We start from the raw sequence: 26,762 nt of genomic DNA on the forward strand, positions 1-26,762 counted from the left end.
CAACAAATATTTATTGCATATAAAATTGATATGCTAATTTTATGCTAAAATTCACCCTAAAATTGGCATTAGAGATGAGCAAATAGATCTAAAATAATCAAATTTATTCCATATTTCCTATAAAATTCAAACTTCTTTGAATCCAATTTTTGGGGACTTATGTTCTGATGGATGGCTCATTTTTATGTGGCACCTTATGCTAGATGTTTATGGCTAGATGGAAATTATCTACAGGAGCAGGGATGCCTATCAAAGGCAGAAGTCCCTGCTCCAGTATGGACTTTCTATGGTGCCCTACATCGATAGAGTAAGACGCCACAGAAAAGCAGAAGCTGGGGGGACTGCTTACTGTACATTGAGTGCCAATGCATATTATCTCCAGCCCACAGTACATTATTTGGACTGGGGGTAGAGCACTGGGTCCTGTGAATGTGAGTAAGTGAAGATACATACTTTATTTCACCAACTAACACAAGCTAGAGGACACTGCTGTGGAGAAAGACCAATTATGTCAGCATGTACTGTGGAGGCTAGTATTCTGTCACTGTGGTAATGCGGAGTCCTGATGTCTGTGGGTCCGGAGGTGCTGGGAACCAAGAAACCCAAAGTCACTCAATAGCATACATAGAAAGACAAAAAGGTACCCGCACTCACCGCGAGGAAACAGCAGACCGACTTCTATGGCATCTCGGACAGATCCGACTTCAGGCTGACAGCAGGGCGCTCAGAGCGGAGGCGACTGCCGGCAAAGTTTTGCGCAGATCGCGCTTCTACCGGCCTCGTATGAGGCCGGTAGAAGCACAATCTGCACAAAACTTTGTCGGCAGTCGCCTTCACTCTGAACGCCCTGCTGTCAGCCTGAAGTCGGATCTGTTTCAGATGCCATAGAAGTCGGTCTGCTGTTTCCTCGCGGTGAGTGCGGGTATCTTTTTGTCTTTCTATGTATGATACTTTATTTCACCTCAAGGGAACTGTATATTTGGCGGGAAAGGTAGTAAGTGAGTCACTGAACATTTGCAGGGCCCAGTAAATGTACAGCAAAATAAGTTACAAAACAGTGTATGCACTGGTGCTTAGTCAGTCTATAGGACCATTGACAGGCAGTACTTTAGTAGCACCCTATGCTATTAGCATAAAGCACCATGTACAGGTACAGTAAGGTACAGTATGTAAAATCTGAAGGTGGATTATAATTATTTCAACAAGTGGGCATTTTAGGGATTTCTCAGCATTTTAGAGGTGTTCCTGGGCAGTCCAGGAGCAGCGGCTGAAATTTCCTACATTTTAGACTTGAAACAACATAAGTGGTCCATTTATAATTGATCTTTCTGAATGGTGTGTTGGTTAAAATAGTATAACCAAATGACATAACAAGACTGCTAACAAGAAAGACCTGTCACTGAATCACATGGGTAAGCTCTTGTTGAAAGTCAATCCTCTTGTATAATTCCTTCTTGCCTCTGATGTATTGCATGTTACTTCTGCCTATTACACTTCAAGTATGGGCTATTGTAACAACAATTATAATATGCGAGTCCCACTATGTACATATCTGTAGGGCAAATTCTACTTGCCAAATAGGTAGCAGCTGAATCCCTGAGCGGTCTGTAGAGCTGCGCTAAATATCCGCTTCCTAATTAGCATGTTAATTATTTCGGCAAACTGTAAATGTCTGTTTACTAAAGTGGTTTGATCGGTCCTTGAAAGCAGTTTGTTTGCTGTCACTCTTAAGTGTTCTGAGCATTCCCACTAGCAACCTGTTTACACTATTAATTTGCTTAGCAAACATTTTCTCTGTAGACAGGGCAGGCACAAGCTGTTGGGGCTCCGGTTTGGAGTGCACTTGTAAAGAGAGCCTCTTGCTCCAGCTCAGGCAGATGAGGAGGATAGTTGTTCTTTCATAGAAATAATGGAGCCTTTTCTTATCTAATCGTCTTATCTGACTGAGGGAAAAATCAAAGGTGGGATTCAGAGGATGTGGAATTAAAAGACAAATGAGATGTCATAATTATCAAAGAGGCTAATTAAGCCGTTCAAGTAGGTGACATAATTACTTGTCACACTCACTCCTCCGTTTTTTCCTTCCTCATTAGTACTGTCTCCTTATACCTCCTAAGTACTGCGAAAAATCACAGTGTCGACATTGAAGAACACAGATTTTCTTGTACAACTGATACTCATGCACCTACTTTTATTAAGTAAACTTTGAATAAAGTAATGAAATAATTAAGAAAAGGGATACATACAAATTATATTCAATAATAATAATAGTAATAATAATAATGATAGTTATTATAATTATTATTATTATTGTTGTTATTTATGTATAATATCATTATTATTAATAATAATAATGTTATCATTGTAATTATGATTCATAATGTTATTATTAGTGGTATTAATATTATTGTATTATATTATAATATAATTCGATATTATAAACTTAAAACTCCTGCACAGATCTTACCTTGCTAGACATACTTACATATCAGTCAGCATGGAGAGGAATAAGTAAGTATAGGTTAGAAAATGAATCTAGTTTATCATTGAAGGCTTAAAGGAGTACTCCACTGGAAAACATTTTCTTCTAAATCAACTGGAGCCAGAAAGTTAAACAGATTTGTAAATGACTTCTATTAAAAAAATCTTAATCCGTCCAGTAGTTATCAGCTGCTGTATACTACAGAGGAAGTTCTTTTATTTTGAATTTCCTTTCTGTCTGACCACAGTGCTCTCTGCTGACACCTCTGTCTGTCTCAGGAACTGTCCATGGCAGGATAAAATCCCCCTAGCAAACGTATCCTGCTCTGGACAGAGGTGTCAGCAGAGAGAACTGTCGTCAGACAGAAAGGAAATTCAAAAGGAAAAGAACTTCCTTTGTAGTATACAGCATAAATACTGGATGGATTAAGATTTTTAATAGAAGTAATGTAGTTTAACCCCTTAAGGACCGGGGTTTTTTCCGTTTTTGCATTTTCGTTTTTTGCTCCTTGCCTTTAAAAAATCATAACTCTTTCAATTTTGCACCTAAAAATCCATATGATGGCTTATTTTTTGCGCCACCAATTATACTTTGTAATGATGTCAGTCATTTTGCCCAAAAATCTATGGTGAAATGGAAAAAAAATCATTGTGTGACAAAATTGAAAAAAAAACGCTGTTTTGTAACTTTTGGGGGCTTCCGTTTCTACGTAGTACATTTCTCGGTAAAAATGACACCTTATCTTTATTCTGTAGGCCCATATGATTAAAATGATCCCCTACTTATATAGGTTTGATTTTGTCAGACTTCTGGAAAAAATCATAACTACATGCAGGAAAATTAATACGTTTAAAATTGTCATCTTCTGACCCCTATAACTTTTTTATTTTTCTGTTTATGGGGCGGTATGAGGGCTCATTTTTTGCGCCGTTATCTGAAGTTTTTAGTGGTATTTTTGCATTTAGCGGTACATTTTTGCATTGATAGGACTTATTGATCGCTTTTTATTCATTTTTAAATTATATAAAAAGTGACCAAAAATGCCCTATTTTGGACTTTGGAATTTTTTTGCGCGCACGCCATTGACCGAGCGGTTTAATTAATGATATATTTTTATAATTCGGACATTTACGCACGCGGTGATACCATATATCTTTATTTTTATGTTTATTTACACTGTGTTTTTTTTTATGGGAAAAGGGGGTGATTCAAACTTTTAATAGGGGAGGAGTTAAATGATCTTTATTCACTTTTTTTTTTCACTTTATTTCTGCAGTGTTATAGGTCCCATAGGAACCTATAACACTGCACACACTGATCTTCATCATTGATCACTGGTTTCTCATAGGAAACCAGTGATCGACGATTCTGCCGCATGACTGCTCATGCCTGGATCTCAGGCACTGAGCAGTCATTCGGCGATCGGACAGCGAGGAGGCAGGTAGGGGCCCTCCCGCTTTCCTGTAAGTTGTTCGGGATGCCGCGATTTCGCCGCGGCTATCCCGAACAGCCCAATGAGTTAACCGGCAACTTTTGCTTTCGGTTTTAGCTTTCGGTTTCAGCTCTGAGCGCGCGGCTAAAGGGTTAATAGCGCGCGGCGCCGCGATCGGTGCTGCGTGCTATTAGAGGCGGGTCCCTGCTTCACTATGATGCCGGGCCCGCCGGGATATGATACGGGGTTACCGTGTAACCCCGCGTTATATCAGGAGAGCAGGACCAAGGACGTACCGGTACGTCCTTGGTCCGGGGTTAAGTAGTAATTTAAAAGAAAATGTGGAGTGGAGTACCCCTTTAATACAAGACATTGTAAATGTGTAAGGTTACCGATTTTGGATTAAAAGACAACTACAAGATGGATTGGGGTCTTAGAGACTTGTAAAGTTGAAAGCAAAAATTGACACCAGACATAATTTTGACACAGACCTGGCTGACATTAGTGTCATTCATTAAAAAGGAGACTTTTTTCTGGGAATATACAGATCAGCTGTCTTAAAGGCCATCTGTGGCAGAAAACAACTTATCCCCTAGCCGCAGGATAGGGGATATGTGTTTGATCACGGGGGGTCCGAACGCTAGGACCCCCTGTGATCTCCTGCATGGGGCCAGGGCTCTGCCATGCAGGAGGCGTGCTGACCACAGCATGATGCCGTGGCCGAAACGCCTCCTCCACGTAGTTCTATGGGAGAGGTGGGGAGGCAGCCATAGAACTGTATGGGGAGGGGGAGTAACCGTCAACCTCTCTAGGTCGACGCTACGTGCATAAGTGCTCTCACTGAGCGCTAATGCAGGGGCCTCATTCAGGAGATTGCAGGGGGTCCCAGCGGTTGGACCCCGTGATCAAACACTTTTACCCTATTCTGTGGATAGGCGATAAGTGTAATAACGCTGCAGTTGTCCTTTAAGTACTTTACATGAATATGTGATGTATTGTATATGATGGCATTTGGGTTAAAGAGGATCCATCATATCTTCTTACAGCTGTTTTAGTAAATACTTGTATTGCCTTAAAATAATTATTCTCATGCTTCTTTTCTCAGTACTTTGCTCTTTAAAGGCTTATCCCCTATCCAAAGTATAGGGGATAAGATGGCTGATCATGATCCGGAACAGGGAAGCTTGGAGCTTCCGTATTCATGATGTCTCCCCACGTCCCCTCTATTTATGTCTATGGGAGGAGGTGTGACGGATAGTACATAGTTGTCAAGCCTCCTCTCATAGTCGGCTAGTACATAGTCGTTGAGCCTCCTCTCATAGACATGAATGGAGGGGGCATGGTGGCTGTGATCGCCAGTCATCCAGCACGGATTGGAGTTCGCTCTGTATGGATGACTGAGGTGCCGCAGCTGAGATCACGGGGGTCCTACTCCTTTAAGTGTATGTTCACATTGCAGAATCCCTGACATAAGATGTGCCTTATCAGAGATTTTGTCAGAGCGGCCGCCCCTGCAATCCTTCGGCGCAAGACTGCAGACCTGTGGCATCACCATTGACAGCAATGCAATCGGCACATGGGCCCGCAGAAAGAAAGTACATGTTAATTTTTTTGGCGTGTAAATTTTCACAGTGGAATTTTCCACCACTTAAATTCCGTCACTGGAAGATCCATTCACACCAATGCTAGATTAGTGCAGGAGAATCTCTGAGCAGAACAGCATATATGCAGTCGCAGCAGTATGCAGAACAGCAGTATAAGCAGTCCAATGATTGCTATAAATAGTCCACTATGGGGACTATAAAAGTGTAAAAAAAAATGTGAAATTAATAAAAAGTGATAAAAAAGTTAAATATATGCAAAAGTGGTACCGATAAAAACTACAGATCACGGCGCAAAACAAATGAGCCCTCATTGTGCCCCGTATACGGGAAAATGAAAAAGTTATAGGTGGTCAAAGAAGGGTAATTTTAAACATACTTATTCTTCACGCATATTGATCTCGCAAAAAACAAGCCCTCATAGGGGTCTGTGCATGGAAATATAAAAGAGTTATGATTTTTAGAAGGCGAGGAGGAAAAAACGAAAATGCTAAAATAAAATTGGCCTGGTCCTTAAGGCCAAAATGGGCTTGGTCCTTAAGGGGTTAAGAATCTTAATCCATCCATTTCTTATCAGCTGCTGTATACTACAGAGGAAGTTCTTTTCTTTTTTGAATTTCTTTTCAGTCTGACCACAGTGCTCTCTGCTGACACTTCTGTACATGTCAGGAACTGTCCAGAGCAGGATAGGTTTGCTATGGGGATTTGCTCCTGCTCCGGACACTGACAGTTCCTGACATTGGACAAAGGTGTCAGCAGAGAGCACTGTGGTCAGAGAGAAAAGAAATTCAAACAGAAAAGAACTTACTCTATAGTATACAGCAGCTGAAAAGCACCATACTGGAAAGATTAAGATTTTTAAATAGAAACATATTTACAAATATGTTTGTAAACAATAGAGAAATATTTACAAATATTGTTAACTTTCTGGCAGCAGTTGATTTAAAAACTAATTGTTTTCCACTGGAGTTCCCCTTAAAGGCTATGTCCACACACCCCACCATGTAAAGCATTCTCTTCAGTATAATCTGTATAATCCTGTCCATCATCTGATTTTCACAATATTTATTGTCAGACAAACTATAAACTCACATATAGTGGGGATAGGAGGACTTATCAAGAAACTGTAAAAAGGTTTGTGATCAGGACAACCTAAACTTTTTTATAATAGCAATGTCTAATTTTTTGGGGTGTTTAAATTCCTGCTAAAAATGTACGAATACTGTAAGACTCACGGCTGCAAGCAGGACACTCATGGAGGTAGTGGATCCACTGGACCTGTGTGGCAGATGACACAGGTGCCGCTGGTTTTCACCAGAGCCTGCTGCAAAGTGGAATGGTCTTGCTGCGGCAGGCGGCACCCAGGTCGCTACCCCTGGCACGACTCGACCACACAGGTGGCTGAGGTGATGCGAGGCACAGGAGGAATTAGGCAAGATGGGGTCTGGATAGCAGGCGGTCTGGGCTGGCGGCACAACAGCGTAGTCAGGAACGTAGCAGGAGGTCTATAGGCAGGCAGCAAGGAGCAAGGTCAGGTCACGGAATGGTCTGGAACAAGGCAAGGCTAAACAAACAAACACTTTCTCTAGGGCACTGGGGGCAACAAAGATCCAGCAGGGAGTGATGGGAAGTGCAGATATTTTATTTTTTTTAAACGGTGCAGGTGCAAAACATAATTACGGGCGCACTGGCCCTTTAAATCAGAGAGCTCTGGCGCGCTCGCCCTAGGAGGTGGGGGCACACTCGCCGGCGCTGAGGAAGGATGGAGGAAGGAGATGAACACCGAGGTGAGAAATGGGCTGGGACTCTCATGCGCTGGATGTAACAAATACATTGATAACTGGGTGTTACCGATTCCCTTTTGGAAGGAGTGTGTCACCACAGTCAAGCACTGTTTCTAAAGTGGGAGGGTGTACAAGGACACACTCACAGCTGGTAACACCCATTTGTCAGTTTCTTCATACATTTTTTAGCAGAATAATTAAGAAACAGGACAGCACAGATTTTAAGAAACATTTGTCCAGCTTCGTAAGTACATAGAGAATGTAAGTATGTACTAAAACTGACACATCCAGAAAACTATAATACAGGAATTTAGGTGCACTACTGTGGTAGATGTAAACAATGACATTGGCTAACCCTCAACACTGATGTTAAAATTGAGACATTAGCCAGTATATCCTTGTATGAAGGACATACCTGAGCCCGCACACCACGCCAAGGTTTCTCAAGTGGCACGGGGCCTAACACTAAACCTACCTGTGCGTGATAAGCAAAACCAGGGGCCAGTGGGCAACTACGGCAGCATTAGGCCGACTCACAGCCTCCTCCCAGGTACCCTCCAGTGTGGCTGAGCACACATATAATGGGAGGAGGGAGGCAGACTACAAGCCCCACCTATGTTGGCTGATATAGTTGCCGGCCTCACAGGTGAACCTTAATGCTGCCTGGAAGATGTTCAAGGCGCATTACATATGGAGTTTAAACACCTCCGAGTAGAAAGTTTAGACAACAACAAAGACATGGTCTCAAATGGCAGGAGGTGCTCAACCCCAAATGCAGTTGTGCATTTATGCTGGGGGAGCAGATCCTGCCCTTGTGGTCTGTTGCTAGGGGCAATCCCCAGCATAAAAATGCATACAATGGAGGATGCCTGCAGCAGACTACAAGTGCCACAAATAGATCCTACACCAGATAGACGGTGTGGATGTGTAGCAATTAGAATAATACAAGAATTTAGGTGCACTACTGTGGTAGATGTAAACAATGATATTGGCTAACCCTCAACACTGATGTTAAAATTGAGACATTAGCCAGTATATCCTTTTATGAAGGACATACCTGAGCCCGCACACCAACGCCAAGGTTTCTCAAGTGGCACGGGACCTAACACTAAATCCACCTGTGCGTGATAAACAAAACCAGGGGCCAGTGGGCAATTAAGGCAGCATTAGGCCGACTCACAGCCCCCGTGTCACTTGAGAAACCTTGGCATTGGTGTGTGGGCTCAGGTATGTTCTTCATACAAGGATATGCAGGCTAATGTCTCAATTTTAACATCAGTGTTGAGGGTTAGCCAATGTCGTTGTTTACATCTACCACAATAGTGCATCAAAATTCCTCTATTTTTCTAATTGTTACACATCCACACTGTCTATCTGGTGTAGGATCTTATTGTGGCACTTGTAGTCCACTGCAGACATCCTCCATTGTATGCATTTTTATGCTGGCGATTGCCCCTAGCAACAGACCACAAGGGCAGAATCTGCTCCCCCAGTATAAATGAACAACTGCATTTGGGGTTGAGCACCTCCAGCCATTTGTGACCACGTCTTTGTTTTTGTTTACATTTTTTACATCCAGAAAACTGACAGATTTTCTTTAAATGAGTCAGAAAGAGCTATAAGGAACTCAAATTACAATGATGAGCTATTGTTTGTTTGTCTTTATGTGTTCAATACAATGCTGACATTTCCTTCTATTATTTATTTTAATAAATTAAAATGTTCAATCACTCATTTAATTTGGTTAAAATATATGTAGACATTAACATAAATAATATATAGTAATTAATATGTCAGAATAAATCCACAGCACACCTTATGTTAATCTTGCAAATTAAGAGCTATGTTTATTATAGTATCCTTCAAAACAAAAATTTATGAGAAGTCGCCATCCAAAGCATTAATTGTATTACATGTTTTACTCCGTCTCAGACCTTCCTCAATTGTGATGTAAAGGCATTCCCTCTTTACACATGTGGGTGATAGGAGTCACCATCACTCAACTCGCAGAGCAATTGATGAAGGTCTGGTACTGAAATGTCTAATACTATTAATGCTCTGGGCTGTAACAATGAATTGTTGTTTTGAAAGATACTATAGTAATTGTCTCTTAATTTGCAACAGGATTCCCATTCATATTAATACTGGAACATCTCTTCCCCACTGTGCAATACGAAAATTTCCCCAAAGTACAAACCATAAATCCTACTAATTAATCTAGATATATATTTTTCACAGTTAAAGTTTTATTTACATAATAATTATATTAACAACTTAGGGACCAAGGGCGTACAGGTACGCCTTCGCTCCCTGGTACTTAAGGACCAAGGGCGTACCTGTACGCCCATGGGAATTTCGGTCCCTGCCGTAGTGGCTTACCCTTTATTTTGTGGTAGTGTATTGTTTTAGGGTACATTCACACAGGTGGGTTTACAGTGGGTTCCCTGCTTCAAGTCTGAGCTGCGGCAAATTTTTTGCGGCAGCGCAAACTCCTAGCGGGAAACGCACCGTAACCCCCGCCAGTGTGAATGTACCCTAAAAACACTAAACTACACTACCACAAAATAAAGGGTAAAACACTACATATACACCCCCTTACACTGTCCCCCCTAATAAAAATGAAAAACCTATCGTACGGCAGTGTTTCCAAAACGGAGCCTCCAGCTGTTGCAAAACAACAACTACCAGCATTTATGGATAGCCACTGACTGTCCAGGCATGTTGGGAGTCTAGCAAGAGCTGGAGGCACTCTGTTTGGGAATCACTGGCGTAGAATACCCTTATGTCCACCCCTATGCAATCCCAAATTTAGTCCTCAAATGAGCATGGCGCTCTCTCACTTCGGAGCCCTGTCGTATTTCAAGGAAACAGTTTAGTGCCACATATGAGGTATTTCCATACTCGGGAGAAATTGCACTACAAATTTTGGGGGGATTTTTCTCCTTTTATTCCTTGTGAAAAGGAAAAGTTGGGGGCTACACCAGCCTGTTAGTGTACAAATTTTACTCTAACATGCTGGTGAAAAAAAGACCCCCAAAATTTGTAACGCAATTTCTCCTGAGTATGGAAACACCCCATATGTGGGCGTAAAATGCTCTGCGGACGCACAAAAAGGCTCAGGAGTGAGAGAGCACTATGTACATTTGAGGCCTAAATTGGTGATTTGCACAGGGGTGGCTGGTTTTACAGCAGTTCTGACATAAACGCACAAAAATAAATACCCACATGTGACCCCATTTTGGAAACTACACCCCTCACAGAATGTAACAAGGGCCTTAACACCTCTCAGGTGTTTGACGAATTTTCATTAAAGTTGGATGGGAAAATGAAAAAAAAAATTCACAAAAATGCTGGTGTTACCCTTTATTTTTTTACATTTTCACAAGGGAAAGTAGGAAACCAGCCACCCAAAATTTGTAACCCCATTCCTTCTGAGAAAAACATACCCCATATGTGGATGTAAAGGGCTCTTTTGGCAAACTACAATGCTCAGAAGAGAAGGAGCGCCATTGGGCTTTTGAAGAGAAAATTTGTCTGGAATTGAAGGCCACGTGCGTTTACAAAACCCCATAGTGCCAGAACAATGGACCCCCCCCCACATATGACCCCATTTTGGAAACTACACCCCTCATGGAATGTAATAAGGGGTGCAGTGAGCATTTACACCCCACAGGTGTCTGACAGATTTTTGAATTTTTTGGAAAATGTAATTTTTCATTTGCACAGCCCACTGTTCCAAAGATCTGTCAAACGCCAGTGGGGTGTAAATGCTCACTGAATCCCTTATTAAATTCTGTGACGGGTGTAGTTTCCAAAATGTGGTCACATGTGGAGGGGGGTCCACTGTTTTGGTACCACGGGGCGGCTTTGTAAACGCACAAGGCCCCTGACTTCTATTTCAAACAAATTTTCTCTCCAAAAGCTCAATGGCGCTCCTCCTCTTCTGAGCATTGTAGTGCACCAGCAGAGCACTTGACATCCACACATGGGGTATTTCCATACTCAGAAGAAATGGGGTTACAAATATAAGGGGTCATTTTCTCCTATTACCCCTTTTAAAAATGTAAATTTGGGGAAAAAAACTATTTTAGTGACATTTTTTTTTTCATTTACACATCCAAATTTAACAAAAAGTCAGCAAACACCTGTGGAGTGTTAAGGCTCACTTTACCCCACTTTTTGTTTTGCTGTTCTTGCACCATAGGGGCTTCCTAATGTGACTCCTTCTCTTCTGAGCATTGTAGTTCGCCCGCAGAGCATTTTACGTCCTAACATGGGGTATTTCCATACTCAAAAGAGATGGGTTAAAAATTTTGGGGCGCATTTTCTCCCATTACCCTTTGTAAAAATTGTAAATTTTGGGGAAAAACTGCACTTTTGTGATTTTTTTTTCCATTTACACATCCGACTTAAACGAAAAGTCGTCAAACACTTGTGGGGTGTTAAGGCTCACTGGACCCCTTGTTATGTGCCTTGAGGGGTTTAGTTTCCAAAATGGTATGCCATGTGGGTTTTTTTCTGCTGTTCTTGCACCACAGGGGCTTCCTAAATGCAACATGCCCCCCAAAAACCATTTCAGCAAAATTCACTCTCCAAAATCCCATTGTTGCTCCTTCCCTTCTGAGCCCTCTACTGCGCCCGCCGAACACTTGACATAGGCATATGAGGTATTTACTTCCTCGAGAGAAATGAGTTACAAATTTTGAGTTACAAATTTTGGGGGGCTTTTTCTCCTATTACCCCTTGTAAAAATTAAAAAACTGGGTCTACAAGAACACGCGAGAGTAAAAAATGAAGATTTTGAATTTTCTTCACTTCACTTTGCTGCTATTCCTGTGAAACACCTAAATGGTTAACACACTTACTGAATGTCATTTTAAATACTTTGAGGGGTGCAGCTTTTATAATGGGGTCATTTGTGGGGTATTTCTAATATGAAGGCCCTTCAAATCCACTTCAAAACTGAACTGGTCCCTGAAAAATTCAGATTTTGAAAATTTTTATAAAAATGCCAAGTCTATAAAGTGCCAAGAGACGAAAACTATGGTAAGGAGACCATACAGACCCAACACACTGCACGTGCTGCAGTGATGTAGGAACCGGGATAGCACCACTCCAACACACGTTTCGGAGCATATAATCTTCATGCAGGAGTATGTTTTGATTTATCAGATATAATTGTTTAGTTGTACTGGGCAAAGCTTAGAAGATTCAGGAGGACAGGAGGAAATTTAGCACTCTTATATAGAAAATTATTCCCCTTTATTAGAATCCTTTTTCACAATTAGTACACATTTCCTAGGATGGTGACATTTTAAGTAAGGTACACATACAGACATCTCCCCAAAGAAACTGATATGATTAGTGTTTACTTGTCCTTATCAATGGTCCTGAATAAGAACAAGTAAAGTCTGAAATGTGTCGGTTACCCTGTGGTGTTTCTACTGTCTGTACGTTTACCTAAATCACTGACCAATATCATTTACACAATATTTCTAATTTAAAAGGGTTATTCAGGAATAGAAAAACTAAGTTTATTTGTGTTGTGTGTGGCATTACAACTTGGTTCCATTTACCTCATTGAAACTGGAGCTATTTTCTATACATTACTAATATTGTTAATAACATATAAATACATTCAACAGTTTAAGTTTGTTTCAGGTTCCAGTACTCCTGTATTTAAAAAATAAGTAGAAAATGTTTATTAAAATAGAATTAATTTCTTTATTACCAATAACACCATATAGTCAAGAATGTGCAGCTCAGAATTTTCATATCTGGGTAAAATTGCTTTATAAAAGGTGTTATAGTAATAAAATCAAATACAACACAGTAAGCCAAGTATCCACTTTTCTATAACATAAATAAAGAAATAGTAATTTGATCGCTACTTTGGTAGCTAAACACATTCATTTGGGTGCCACTTCCTTTGGCTAATGCCGTTGAAAGTGACTCAAACATTAAAAGAATGGTGTAATAATTAGTAAAATTACTGAGGAAAACAGTAGAGAAGGTGTTTCCACACATTTCCCTTGTAATAATCACATTTGATGTTACATGTGGTACAAATAGACCTATTATACTTTGGATCTTGCTGATTTTCTCAATGCATAATCAAGAAAGAAGCATCTGACATAAAGTAAATTATGCGGATTACAATAACAGGAATTTAGGCTTCTTTATTATATTACTGTTTTCTGTCTATAGGATGATTTTTTCCAGAGATGAACAATACCCAGTGCAGCCTCCGAAAACACTGAACACACTGTATTTGTGAGAAATTATCACATTATCACAGTACAAGCATATTTACTTCAATTTTTCTGGCTACTAACAATTACATGTCTATAAAATGATGAGAAATGCTCAATATTACACAAAGTGGTTCAGCACCTTGGTCAGTGAAATATACAGCGGCGGGACCCCGGCGATCAGACATCTTATGATAAGATGTCCAGGGGAGGAGTACCCCATAACCCCCCCCCCCCCATTCTATGTGGGGTTCTGACACCCACAACAGTAAGACTTGAATGTTTAGTCCAGCAGTGAGCAATGGCATAGCAATAGCGAATTTGTGCGCCAAGAGGGGCCTACAGGACCCTCTTATCAGATACTGACTATGCCAATGACCCCTGTTTTCATGTTTCCTGAATTGACTGTTCATATAATTTAATATAAATTGTGAGAAGGTATCTTGATTAAATTTTATCAGTGTCTTGAAAACACTAGTACAATGAAAAAGTCCAATAACTGACAGGTGTAAACGAGCACTTGGCTTTCTGTATGGCCATGCAGCGGCTCCTATTTGGTTTTACTGCAAGATATTGTGGTTTTGTCCCGTTTGGGGCAACACTGCAGTACCTTGCACCATCTCTACACATAGATTGGTGATGGAGGTTTAAGTGCTGGTAAACATTGAAGAGGTTGCGGCACATGCATGAGCACTGCAGCTCTTTTAAACAGATGTTCAGATGTTGTTACACTATTGCTCACAATCAAAATTGGCCAAAACGAATTGGTTTGACCTTTGTGTTTATATTATTGTAGCATAGATTTTCACGGCCCATTATCAGGCAAATTCTCGCTCTTGACAACTGGCCTGTGTAAAGGGGCAGTGATCAGCAGAAAGAGCAATCACTCGTTCATTGGCTGATTGGATCTTTTGTTTGGCCAATAAAATCATCATCATTGGTAGCACATTGCCTGTAAACAGGAGATGTGCAGCCGAGAATAATAAAGTTTAAGGGCCACATGATTAATGGAGCCTTGTAAAGGTTCTCTATTGGATTTTATTATCCTCCTCTGTCGCCCAGTGTAAAAGGTCCCTAAGTTGTCTGTACACCTTTGATCAATGAGGTTTCTCCTAGAGTTGGTTCACCAGTGCTATGCCTGGTGAAGGATCTCATAATAAAGGTCAAAGGAATGCATACCACAGACCATGCAACTTCTTTGTAGGTCTTCAAGATAATATGTCCAAAATGAGGGTAGAGAACTGGCCCTAAGGTCATGCAAATGGCATGGAAAGGGTAACACATAGAAGGCCTTTCTTTAAGCCATAGATCAGCCATAAATAACTCAATTCCTGAGCTGACATCTCTTTAGCAATGCCCCCCACCCCACCCCCAATTATTAACAGTGTCTCACAAACACGTTATTGGCTTTATGTAATGCACTTCCACTATCTCAGACTTCATCTATAGCCTATAGTGGCATAGTGGCTACTTCCCTCAGCTTTTGTCAGGCTGTTGGCCACTTGTCCCCCAGCCAACCAGCAGGCTCCTTAGTGCCTGAATCAGGGCATACTATACACACAGATGGGAACAGGCTCCTTGGGTATACACTCTCTCCCTGCCTGTTGCCCAAACACTTCCTTTTCAGAATTACAATCTTTTTCCTTCCAACCAGTATAGTGATGCTGAACTCAGTGCCAAAATATAAAACTCTATGTCAGAGTCAGACAATACATAGATGCAAAGATACCTCCTCCTGCAAGCTGGCAGCCAGAGACCCCTGGTGCCCAGTGACTGGAAGAGGGTATTTGTTGTTGACCCGGATTGCCTGACTATTCTGATTACTCTGACGCCCTTGCACTTAAAAAGAGAAAGCAGAAGGCACTCTGTGTGTAGGATCTCGAGATGGCAGGGTGGGGAGGGGAACCAACAGCCGCTTACCAAAGCAGGTTGTGTGAACTCACACACAACAATGGAGAGCGCATGGAAACAATATATTGTCCGCATCCTTCCTGAAGGAGATGTAATCAAAATGGTGACTGGAAGTGTACTGGAATTACTTTGGCGCTGCACGAATGGAGATAGCAGGAACACAGGAGTAAAAACCAGGTCTGTTTATTGTGCAAAGATGCAACACGTTTCGCCGGGAATGCGCAGCTTCATCAGGCATCATGATGCCTGGTTAAGCTGCGCATGCGCAGTGAAAGTGTTGCATATTTGTACAATAAACAGACCTGGTTTTACTCCCGTTTTCCTGCTGACTCCATTCGTCCAGCCACTGCACTTAGTCCACTGTTGTCCAGTTGGGGGTTGCCGTATAGGATAAATCACCCAAGTTGGTAGGGACAGGGGTTTGGATGCAGGTATTGATAAAGCACAGGGTAATTTCTTTGTGACTGGGGCAATTCTTCAAGTTGCAAGAGGACAGTTTAGGCTGTAGTAGAAAGTAAATAGTAATGAATATAAATTTCTTCCAACTACAAAAAGTGAAAAACACAAAACGTAATTACATCTAGTTAGAAATAGAAAATTAAAAGTCTACACTCAAACCCCTGTCTGCACTCTTCCCTACCCCGGACGTGAGACATGAACTCAAAGGCTGAAAGAAAAAAAATCCTAGAATACCCCTTTTGGGTTGTTTGTGTACTAATCAATTTCTAACTATTGCAATATAAATGTACAGACTGTAGACATATTTCTACTTAACCCTTTCAGGACTGAGCCATTATTTTTATTTGAGATTTCGTTTTTTCCTCCTCACCTTCTAATTGACATAACTCTATTTTTCCATCTAAAGACCCATATGTAGGCTTGTTTTTTGCATCATCAATTGTACTTTGTAGTGAAATCGCTCAATTTACCTCCAAATGTACAGTGAAACAAACAAAAAATTATTTGTAGAGCAAAATTGAAAAAACAAAAACCAGTGTTCAAAGGAGACTTCCGTTTCTAGCCAGTGCACCTTTCGGTAACAATGCCACATATGTTTATTCTGTACGTCCTTAGGATTAAAATACCTAATTTATATAGGTTTTTTCTACTACGTAGAACTTCGTGCCAAATAATAGGTGAACCAAATGTAATACACAATCCTTAATTCTTCTCATTCTTTGCACATCAGCCAAACCATCACGAAAAATTGGTGTTTTCTGTTTGAGTATTTCCATGTTTTCCTATGTGTCACAAATCGTGATACAGCTAAACCCTCTCCATAGACTCCTCCAGCTAATTAGAAAGATTACTTTGGGGTTAGATGACTTGACTCACTAGACTTGGAATCTTATTGAGGGATAAATCAGATTTATATATTCAGCAGCAAGATAAATGTTTGACCAGAAGGGATTTATTACCGGTCATATCGCCTCCATATCTATTCCAACAGAACAGATAACTGTTTAATCTTTGCAGCAAATGATGACAAACCGGAGCTCCAGCTGCTGCTCTTGGTAATGCCCATGTCCCGTTGCTTTATTTTTTTCACGTCTCCTACAGCAAAAATGAACAGCAGCTGTGGCAACGAAGGTCTGATTGATGGCTCACGGATCCAGATGGCAGAGTCAAAAGATGTTTTTGCCTTGAACCTGCAACTGTCTCAAATGCTATTATTCATATCCAGTTATACACAGCTCCCTCCATTACTTCACTGGCTTACTGGTTCTAATCATGGCTACGTTAATGGCAAATGATGTTCTGGGATTACCTGCAGGTGAGTAGATTGCTGCAGACTTCTCGGCCAGACGCATTCGTAAAATCATTACCAAATCCTGAATTCAGCAATAGAAGAAAAAAAATCTCTCTGTCTTAACACATTTTAGAAAATATTGGCATTATGATGGCTCAGTTGTAAGCACTTGTCTTGTAGCTCTGGGGTCGGGAGATTACATTTTCCATAACTTAAAAAAAAACTTTCATAAAACGATATTGACTAGGGATGAACGGATTGAATCTGACAAATCCGAAATCGTTACGAACTACAGGAAAAATTTGATTCGCAACTAATGCGAATATCGGCACGATTCGATTACGGGAATCCCTTCATTAAACTCCTTTTAGTGCGTTCTAGGCTCTAGGGCATCTAAAATGGCGGATACACATGTGAGGACATGAGGCAAGGAATCCTGGGAAGGTGGGAACAAGGGTGCGCGGGATGACCCTGAATCACATGCAGCATGCTGCCAATCAGCAGCCAGTTACCCCTGTGATGTCACAGCCCTATATAATCAGCAGCCATATTGCAGCCAGTCACTTCAGCCTTTCATTGCAGAGAGATAGATAGGGACAGATAGTGCTGTGTGTGGGCCAGAAAAGCTTTTTTCAAGCAGCAGTTCACCTCCTAGTCACATCAGTGTTCTGTTGCACAGAGGGACAGATTGCAGTGTGTTTTGCACAGAAAAGCATTCTTACTGCAGCATTCTATCACAGAGAGGGATAGAGAGCAGGGTGTTGCATAGTGTGTTGCACACAAAAGCCGCAATACAGCTCATGTACAAATCCTGACTAGAAGCACTGATAGGGAAGGGAGTGAGATTGAGAGAGAAAGTGCAATTTTGAGTGTAGTACACAGCGACTGTGTGCTGCCGCACTGGTGTCTACTGCTGGTGTTGTACATAAATACTTTTTAAGCGTACTGGAGCGCATTTTTCTCCCCTCATAAGTGCATACCACATATGTACATATGTACAAGTGGTGTACTATTTTGTTCCTGTTAAAGTCTCAAGGGCCTAGATAACGTGAAAGGCCAGGCAAAAGTACTCACCGGCTAGTGTTGTACACAAATACTTTCTTAGGCGTACTGGAGTGCATTTTTCTGCCCTCATAAGTGCATTCCACATACCTACATCTAAGTTGTGTACAATTTTGTACCTGTTAATCTGTCAAGGGCCTACATACTGTGAAAGGACAGCCAAAATGAATCACCGGCTGGTGTTTTACTCAAATAATTTTTGAAGCGTTCAATAGCGCATTTTTCTGCCCTCATAAGTGCATAACTGCATACCACATACGTACATCTAAGTAGTGTACTATTGTGTACCTGTTAATCTGTCAAGGGCCTAGATACTGTGAAAGTCCAGGCAACAGTAATCACCGGCTGGTATTTTACAAAAATACTGAGTTTTTAAGCGTACTGTAGCGCATTTTTCTGCCCTCATAAGTGCATACCACATATGTACATCTAAGTAGTGTACTATTTTATACCTGTTAACCCCTTAACAACGCAGGACGTAAATGTACGTCCTGGTGATGTGGTACTTAACGCACCAGGACGTACATTTAGGTCCTGAGCATAACCGCGGGCATCGGAGCGATGCCGGCATCATGCACGGCAGGTCCCGGCTGTGGATCGCAGCCAGGGACCCGCCGGTAATGGCGGACTCCCGTGATCCCGCGGATGTCCGCCATTAACCCCTCAAATGCCGTGATCAATACAGATCATGGCATCTGCAGCATCACGGTCACTTAACAGGATGATCGGATTGCCCGCAGCGCTGCCGCGGCGATCCGATCATCCTGCACGGCAGACGGAGGTCCCCTCACCTGGCTCCGCTGCCTTCCGGGAGTCTTCTGCTCTGATCTGCCTTCCCGCAGACCAGAGCCGAAGATGACTGATAATGATGATCAGTGCTGTGTCCTATAAATAGCACTGAACAGCATTAGCAATCGAATGGTTACTATAAATAGTCCCCTATGGGGACTATAAGAGTGTAAAAATAAAAGTAAAAAAAGTAAAAAAATTAAGTTAAAAAAATGTGAAAAACCCCCTCCCCCAATAAAAACGTAAATTGTCCCATTTTCCCTATTTTACCCCCAAAAAGTGTAAAAAAATGATTTTATATACATATTTGGTATTGCCGCATGTGTAAATATCCGAACTATTAAAATAAAATGTAAATGATCCTGTACGGTGAACGGCGTGAACGTAAAAAAAAAATCCAAAATAGCTGCTTTTTTATAATATTTTATTCCCAAAAAAATTTATAAAAAATTTTATAAAAGTTTTGTATAAGCAAATATGGTATTAATAAAAAGTACAGATCACGGCGCAAAAAATGAGCCCTCATACCACCGCTTATACCGAAAAATTAAAAAGTTATAGGTCTTCAAAATAGGGGGATTTTAAACGTACTAATTTGGTTAAAAAGTTTGCGATTTTTTTTAAGCGCAGCAGTAATAGAAAAGTGTATAATCATGGGTATCATTTTAATCGTATTGACCCAGAGAATAAAGAACACATGTCATTTTTACCATTAATTGTACGGCGTGAAAACAAAACCTTCCAAAATTTGCAAAATTGAGGTTTTCTTTTTAATTTCCCCATACAAATAGTATTTTTTTGGTTGCGCCATACATTTTATGGTAAAGTGAGTGATGGCATTACAACGGAAAACTGGTTGCGCAAAAAACAAGCCCTCATACTAGTCTGTGGATGAAAATATAAAAGAGTTATGATTTTTTTGAAGGGGAGTAGGAAAAAACGAAAACGTAAAAATAAAATTGTCTTAGTCCTTAAGGTCCAAATGGGCTGAGTACTTAAGGGGTTAATCTGTCAAGGGCTTAGATACTGTGAAAGTCCAGGCAAAAGTAATCACCGGCTGGTATTTTGCTAAAATAAGTTTTTTTAAGCGTACTGTACCTCATTTTTCTGCCCTCATAAGTGCGTACCACATACTTACATCTAAGTAGTGTACTATTTTGTACCTGTTACTCTGTAAATGGCCTACATACTGTGAAAGGACAGCCAAAAGTAATCACCGGCTGGTGTTTTACTCCATTACGTTTATTAAGCGTACTGTAGGGCATTTTTCTGCCCTCTTTGTTCCACAACAAATGGTCCACTGATTATACTAGTCTGTAGACGGTATAATGCATACCCAGCAGTCCATTCCTAATAGTCTGTGAAAGAGTGCAATTTTGTATTTAGTACACAGCGACTGTGTGCTGGTGCACTGTTGTGTACTGCTGGTGTTGTGCAAATTTTTTTTTTAAATTTCCCTTTGTTGGGGAACACCAAACCCCCCAAACTTTTTCAAAGGGCATGTTTTTTTTAACTATTTCACTTTTTAATCGTTGCTCAACAGATGATAAGGGTGCTGACTTTATTTTTCATTTAAGAGCTGAAAAGTGTCAATTTAGTTTTCTAATAGAAGACAGCAAACACATCACAATTATTTAAATCACAAAATCTTTCAAATACAAATAACAATTACAAAACAACACAATCATATATTGTGACTCCTAACAAACAAATATATAAAATAATTATAGACACTTTAAGCAAGAGCCCTGAGGAAAACTCTAGACCATAGGGGCCAGAAACTGAATAGATCTGTGCTTGAATCTGTCCATTGAAATCAGAGTAAGGCTGGTTTGCATTATTGAAATTGGCACTGCAAATGCAGATGACTGATTATAAGGATTAGTTGACTGTGTATTGCATGAAACATGTGGTTATCCTTGAGTTACTCTCCCAGCATTATTGCCATGTTGATACCAGTAATAAAAGAAATATTGCCAAGGACTAGCAGAAACAGGGAACTGTGGATACTGACCATCAGCTGTTGGAATTGACTGACTATCCCAGGTGGTAGATTTACAATTTTTAAGCTCCTCAGCTCCAGTAGGCTTAAAGTCGTTCATTCTTTGTTGTGGTTCTTCAGTTGCAGAATTAATTTGTTGTATCATGTTTTTCTGTTCCTCCGATGAGCTAATGTCACTGGAACACACAATACTCATATTGTCATCTAATGAAGGATCCTTTTCTTCAGAGAACATATGTATAATTTTCTTATTTTGCATGTCACTTGGTATTCTGACATTTTCTGATTATAAAGGAATTTTTGAATCTGGGACACAGGTAAAAATAAGTATTTATAAGCGTACTGTAGCACATTTTTCTGCCCACATAAGTGCATACCACAAACCTACATCTAAGTATTGTACTATTTTGTACCCATTAATCTGTCAAGGGTCTATATACTGTGAAAGGACAGCCAATAATACACTCCTGCTGCTGTTCTAGACGAATACTGTTTTAAGCGTAGTGAAGCGTATTGTACTCCCCTTATATGCGCAATAAGTATGTCAGGCAGAGTAGTGCCAGGACGTGCACAGTGGAGTGGCAGAGGCCTAAATTCATCAGGCGCAGGCAGAGGTCACAGCAGAGTAGGGGCGTGTGGTAGCCGGAGTTGCAGCAAGAGGTCTCAGCTCCCGGTGTCAGCTAGCAGTTGTGTCTCGACCAGCAACCCAGCAGCCGTGATTGATCGGTTTACTCGGTCATCCACTTCATCCCAAGTGACATCCAACACCCCCAGTCAACAGTCAGTGGGCTCCTCAGACTCAACCCTCAGTTAGCATGGCCCTCATTCTGCTGCTGCCACATTAAGGCTCTCTCATTGTGCTGCCATGTGACATGTGACTCCTTGTTAAATTTGGTCCTGTGTACACACACGCCGGGGCCCAGAGCACTAAAACTTGGAAGTTAAAATTTCAATTTCAGAATCTTAAATTTCAATGGTCTCTTCATGCTTCAGCCACCTCCAGGCTGTGAAATCAGCCACTATATGGTTTCCTCATGCTTCATCCAACTCCAGGCTGTGTCATGCAGCCACTATATGGTCTCCTCATACTGATGCCATATCCAGGCTCTGTCATTGTGCCGCTATGCGACATGTGACACCTTGTTAAATTTTGTCTTTTGTACCCACACGCCGGGTCCGGGGCACTAAAATTTGGGAGTTAAAATTTCAATTTCAAAATCCTCAATTTCAATTAAAAAATCTTATATTTCTATTTAAAAATCTTAAATTTCAATGGTCTCCTCATGCTTCTGCCAACTCCAGGCTGTGTCTTTCAGCCACTATATGGTCTCCAAATGGTTCAGCCACCTCCAGGCTGGGTCATTCAGCCAATATATATGGTTTACTGATGCTGCTGGGCCTGTACCTAAAAAATTTTATGGTAGCACTACCATGAATCTTCAATTTAAATTTCAGAATTCATCTTTTAGTCTTAGGGATTGTGAAGCCCTAGTGTCTACTCATGCTGCTGCCAGCTCCAGGCTGTGCCATTCAGACACCATATGGTCTCCTCATGCTTCAGTCAACTCCAGGCTGTGTCATTCAGACACTATATGGTCTCTCCATGCTGCCACAAACTCCAGGCAGCCATTCAGCCACTATATGGTCTCATCATACTGATGCCATCTCCAGACTCTGTCATTGTACCGCCATGTGACATGTGACTCCTTGTTAAATTTGGTCTTTTGTTCCCACACGACAGGGCCCGGGGCACTAAAATTTGGGAGTTAAAATTCAAATTTCAAAATCATCAAATTCAATTTCAAAATCTTACATTTCTATTTAAAAAATCTTACATTTCAATGGTAGCACTATCTACCATAAATCTTCAATTTAAATTTCAAAATTCACCTTTTAATCTTAGGGATTGTGAAGCCCTAGTGTCTACTCATGTTGCTGCCAGCTCAAGGCTGTGTCATTCTTACATTTCAATGGTCTCCTCATGCTTCTGCCATCTCCAGGCTGTGTCATTCAGCCACTATATGGTCTCCTCATGCTTCAGCCACCTCCAGGCTGTGTCATTCAGCCAATATATATGGTTTACTGATGCTGCTGTGCCTGGGCATAAATTATTTTATGGTAGCACTAGCTTCCATAAATCTTCAATTTAAATTTCAACATTAATCTTTTAATTTTAGGGATTGTGAAGCCCCAGTGTCTACTCATGCTGCTGCCAGCTCCAGGCTGTGCCGTTCAGACACCACACGGTCTCCTCATGCTTCAGCCCACTCCAGGCTGTGTCATGCAGACACTATATGGTCTCTCCATGTTGCCACAAACTCCAGGCAGCCATTCAGCCACTATATGGTCTCATCATACTGATGCCATCTCGAGGCTCTGTCACTGTGCCGCCATGTGACATGTGACTCCTTGTTAAATTTGGTCTTTTGTACCCACACGCCGGGGCCCGGGGCACTAAAACTTGGGAGTTAAAATTTCAATTTCAAAATCCTCAATTTCAATTTCAAAATCTTACATTTCTATTTAAAAAATCTTAAATTTCAATGGTAGCACTATCTACCATAAATCTTCAATTTAAATTTCAAAATTCACCTTTTAATCTTAGGGATTGTGAAGCCCTAGTGTCTACTTATGTTGCTGCCAGCTCAAGGCTGTGTCATTCAGCAACTATATGGTCTACTCATGCGGCCAACACCTCCATGTTGTGTCATTCAGCCACAATCTGGTCTCCTTAGGCTGCCAACACCTCAATGCTGTGTCATTCAGTCACTATATGGTCTCCTCATGCTTCAGTCACAAACTCCAGGCAGTCATTCAGCCACTATATGGTCTCCTCATACTGATGCCATCTCCAGACTCTGTCATTGTGCCGCCATGTGACATGTGACTCCTTGTTAAATTTGGTCTTTTGTACCCACACGCCAGGGCCCGGGGCACTAAAATTTGGGAGTTAAAATTTCAATTTCAAAATCCTCAATTTCAATTTCAAAATCTTAAATTTCTATTTAAAAATCTTAAATTTCAATGGTCTCCTCACGCTTCTGCCAACTCCAGGCTGTGTCATTCAGCCACTATATGGTCTCTTCATGCTGCCAACACTTCCACGCTGTGTCATTCAGCCACTATATGGTCTCCTCATGCTTCAGCCACGTCCAAGCTGTGTCATCCAGCCACTATATGATTTCCTCAAGCTGCCAACACCTTCACGCTGTGTTATTCAGCCACTATGTGGTCTCCTCATGTTGCCAACACCTTCATGCTGTGTCATTCAGCCACTATATGGTCTCCTCATGCTTCAGCTACATCTATTCTTTGTCATTCAGCCATTATATTGTCTCCTCATGCTGCCAACACCTCCATGCTGTGTTATTTAGCCACTATATGGTCAACTCATGCTGCCAACATCTCCATGCTGTGTCATTCAGCCACTATATTTTCTCCTCATACTGATGCCACCTCCAGGCTCTGTCATTGTGCCGCTCTGCTGCAGTGGTTCTAAAAGCGATGCCTGCAATCTGCATGTCATACTTAATAACAGTATTATTTCATGACCCCAGCACACTCCATATGCGTGTTAGAACAAAGCAAAGTGCTATACGCCCCTATTGAGGCTCTCTGTAGTCCAGAAATATCCGTTTTAAATATAGATTTGCCGCAAATAAATTTGGATAGAACCCCATTTTCAAAAAATTCGCCGAATCAGCCAAATTGAATTTTTCTAAAGTTCGCTCATCTCTAACAATGAACCATAGCTGATTAAATGAAACATTCGCACTTTCACAGTCAGTGGGGCACTGAGAGACAGGTGGTATTTTGCCTGGCAGAGGACTGCCAGCTCGATGCTCACCAGAATGAGTACTCAAAAAATGAAAATAAATTCAAATAAAATAAAATAAAAATTACATAAAAAATCTTTTTATTCTCTTAAATTTTGACGCCATATGGTCTCCCTGCTGCCACATCCAGACGCTCTGCGGCAGTGATTCTAATAACAATGCCTGTAATCTGCATGTCATACTGAATAACAGTATTATTTTACTAACACAGCACACTCCCTAAGGGTATTAGGAGAAGGCAAAGTGTTCTACACCTTATTGAGGGTGGTCTCCTCATGCTTACGACAACTCTAGGCTGTGTCATTCAGCCACTATATGGTCTCTTCATGCTGCCACCAACTTCAGGCTGTGTCATTCAGACACTATGTGGTCTCCTCATGCTGCTGCCAACTTCAGGCTCTGTCATTCAGCCACTATATGTTCTCCTCATGCTGCCGCCACCTCCACGCTGTGTCATTGTGACGCCTTGGATCTGTATGTCATACTGAATAACAATATTATTTCACTAACCCAGTACACACCCTATGCATGTTACAGCAAGGCAAAGTTTTCTACACACCTACTGAGGCTCTCTGTAGACCAGAAATAACAGTTTTTAATAGCAATTCACCACAAATATATTCGGACCGAACTGATTTTTATCGGAAAATTATCCGAATCAAATTTTTCAAAAATTCTCTCATCTCTAATATTGACATGTCAATCCTTTAACATACCTGAAGTGTTTTGTTCGTAAATGACCCAACATTGGGCTTAAATATTTTTTTGGGGGTATTAACATAATTTTTGTGTCATTTTGTGAAACTTTGTGACACACTCACGGCTCACGCAGCAGGTTGATTGACAAGCCAAGAGCTTTCACAGCTTGTCCTCAGTGCACAGAGCCCTGCATATCCTCAGTGCACAGAACCCTGCTTATCCTCAGTGTACAGAGCCCTGCTTGTCCTCAATGCACAGAGCCCTGCTTGTCCTCAATGTGCAGAGCCCTGCTTGTCCTCAGTGTACAGAGCCCTGCTTGTCCTCAGTGTACAGAGCCCTGCTTGTCCTCAGTGTACAGAGCCCTGCTTGTCCTCATTGTACAGATCCATGCTTGTCCTCAGTGCACAGAGCCCTGCTTGTCCTCAGTGTACAGAGCCCGGAATATCCTCAGTGCACAGAACCCTGCTTGTCCTCAGTGTACAGAGCCCTGCTTGACCTCAGTGTACAGATCCCTGCTTGTCCTCAGTGTACGGAGTCCTGCTTGTCCTCAGTGTACAGAGCCCTGCTTGTCCTCAGTGTACAGAGGCCTGCTTGTCCTCAGTGCACAGAGCCCTGCTTGTCCTCAGTGTACAGAGCCCGGAATATCCTCATTGTACAGAGGCCTGCTTGTCCTCAGTGTACAGAGCCCTGCTTGTCCTCATTGTACAGAGGCCTGCTTGTCCTCAGTGTACAGAGCCCTGATTGTCCTCAGTGCACAGAACCCTGCTTGTCCTCAGTGTACAGAGCCCTGCTTGTCCTCAGTGTACAGATCCCTGTTTGTCCTCAGTGTACGGAGTCCTACTTGTCCTCAGTGTACAGATCCTTGTTTGCCCTCAGTGTACAGAGCCCTGCTTGTCCTCAGTGTACAGAGCCCTGCTTGTCCTCACATGTTTTAATAACCAATGCATATTACAAATATACATATAAGGTTATCTACACTAAGTACAAAGTTTTTGCAAATGAAAGGTATACTTTAAAATTTGGTACATGTACAATACATTAGTTATAGATCAGTCAATAGTTCAGTTCTTTCTGTATATTATGTCCAACTCAGCAGAAAACCTAAATCTTCATCCATGATTGCAGTTTAACTCAATATCCAACTCCCCCTGTGACACACAGAC

This window comes from Hyla sarda, chromosome 5, assembly GCF_029499605.1.
Source record: "Hyla sarda isolate aHylSar1 chromosome 5, aHylSar1.hap1, whole genome shotgun sequence".
NCBI classification, from domain to species: Eukaryota; Metazoa; Chordata; class Amphibia; order Anura; family Hylidae; genus Hyla; species Hyla sarda.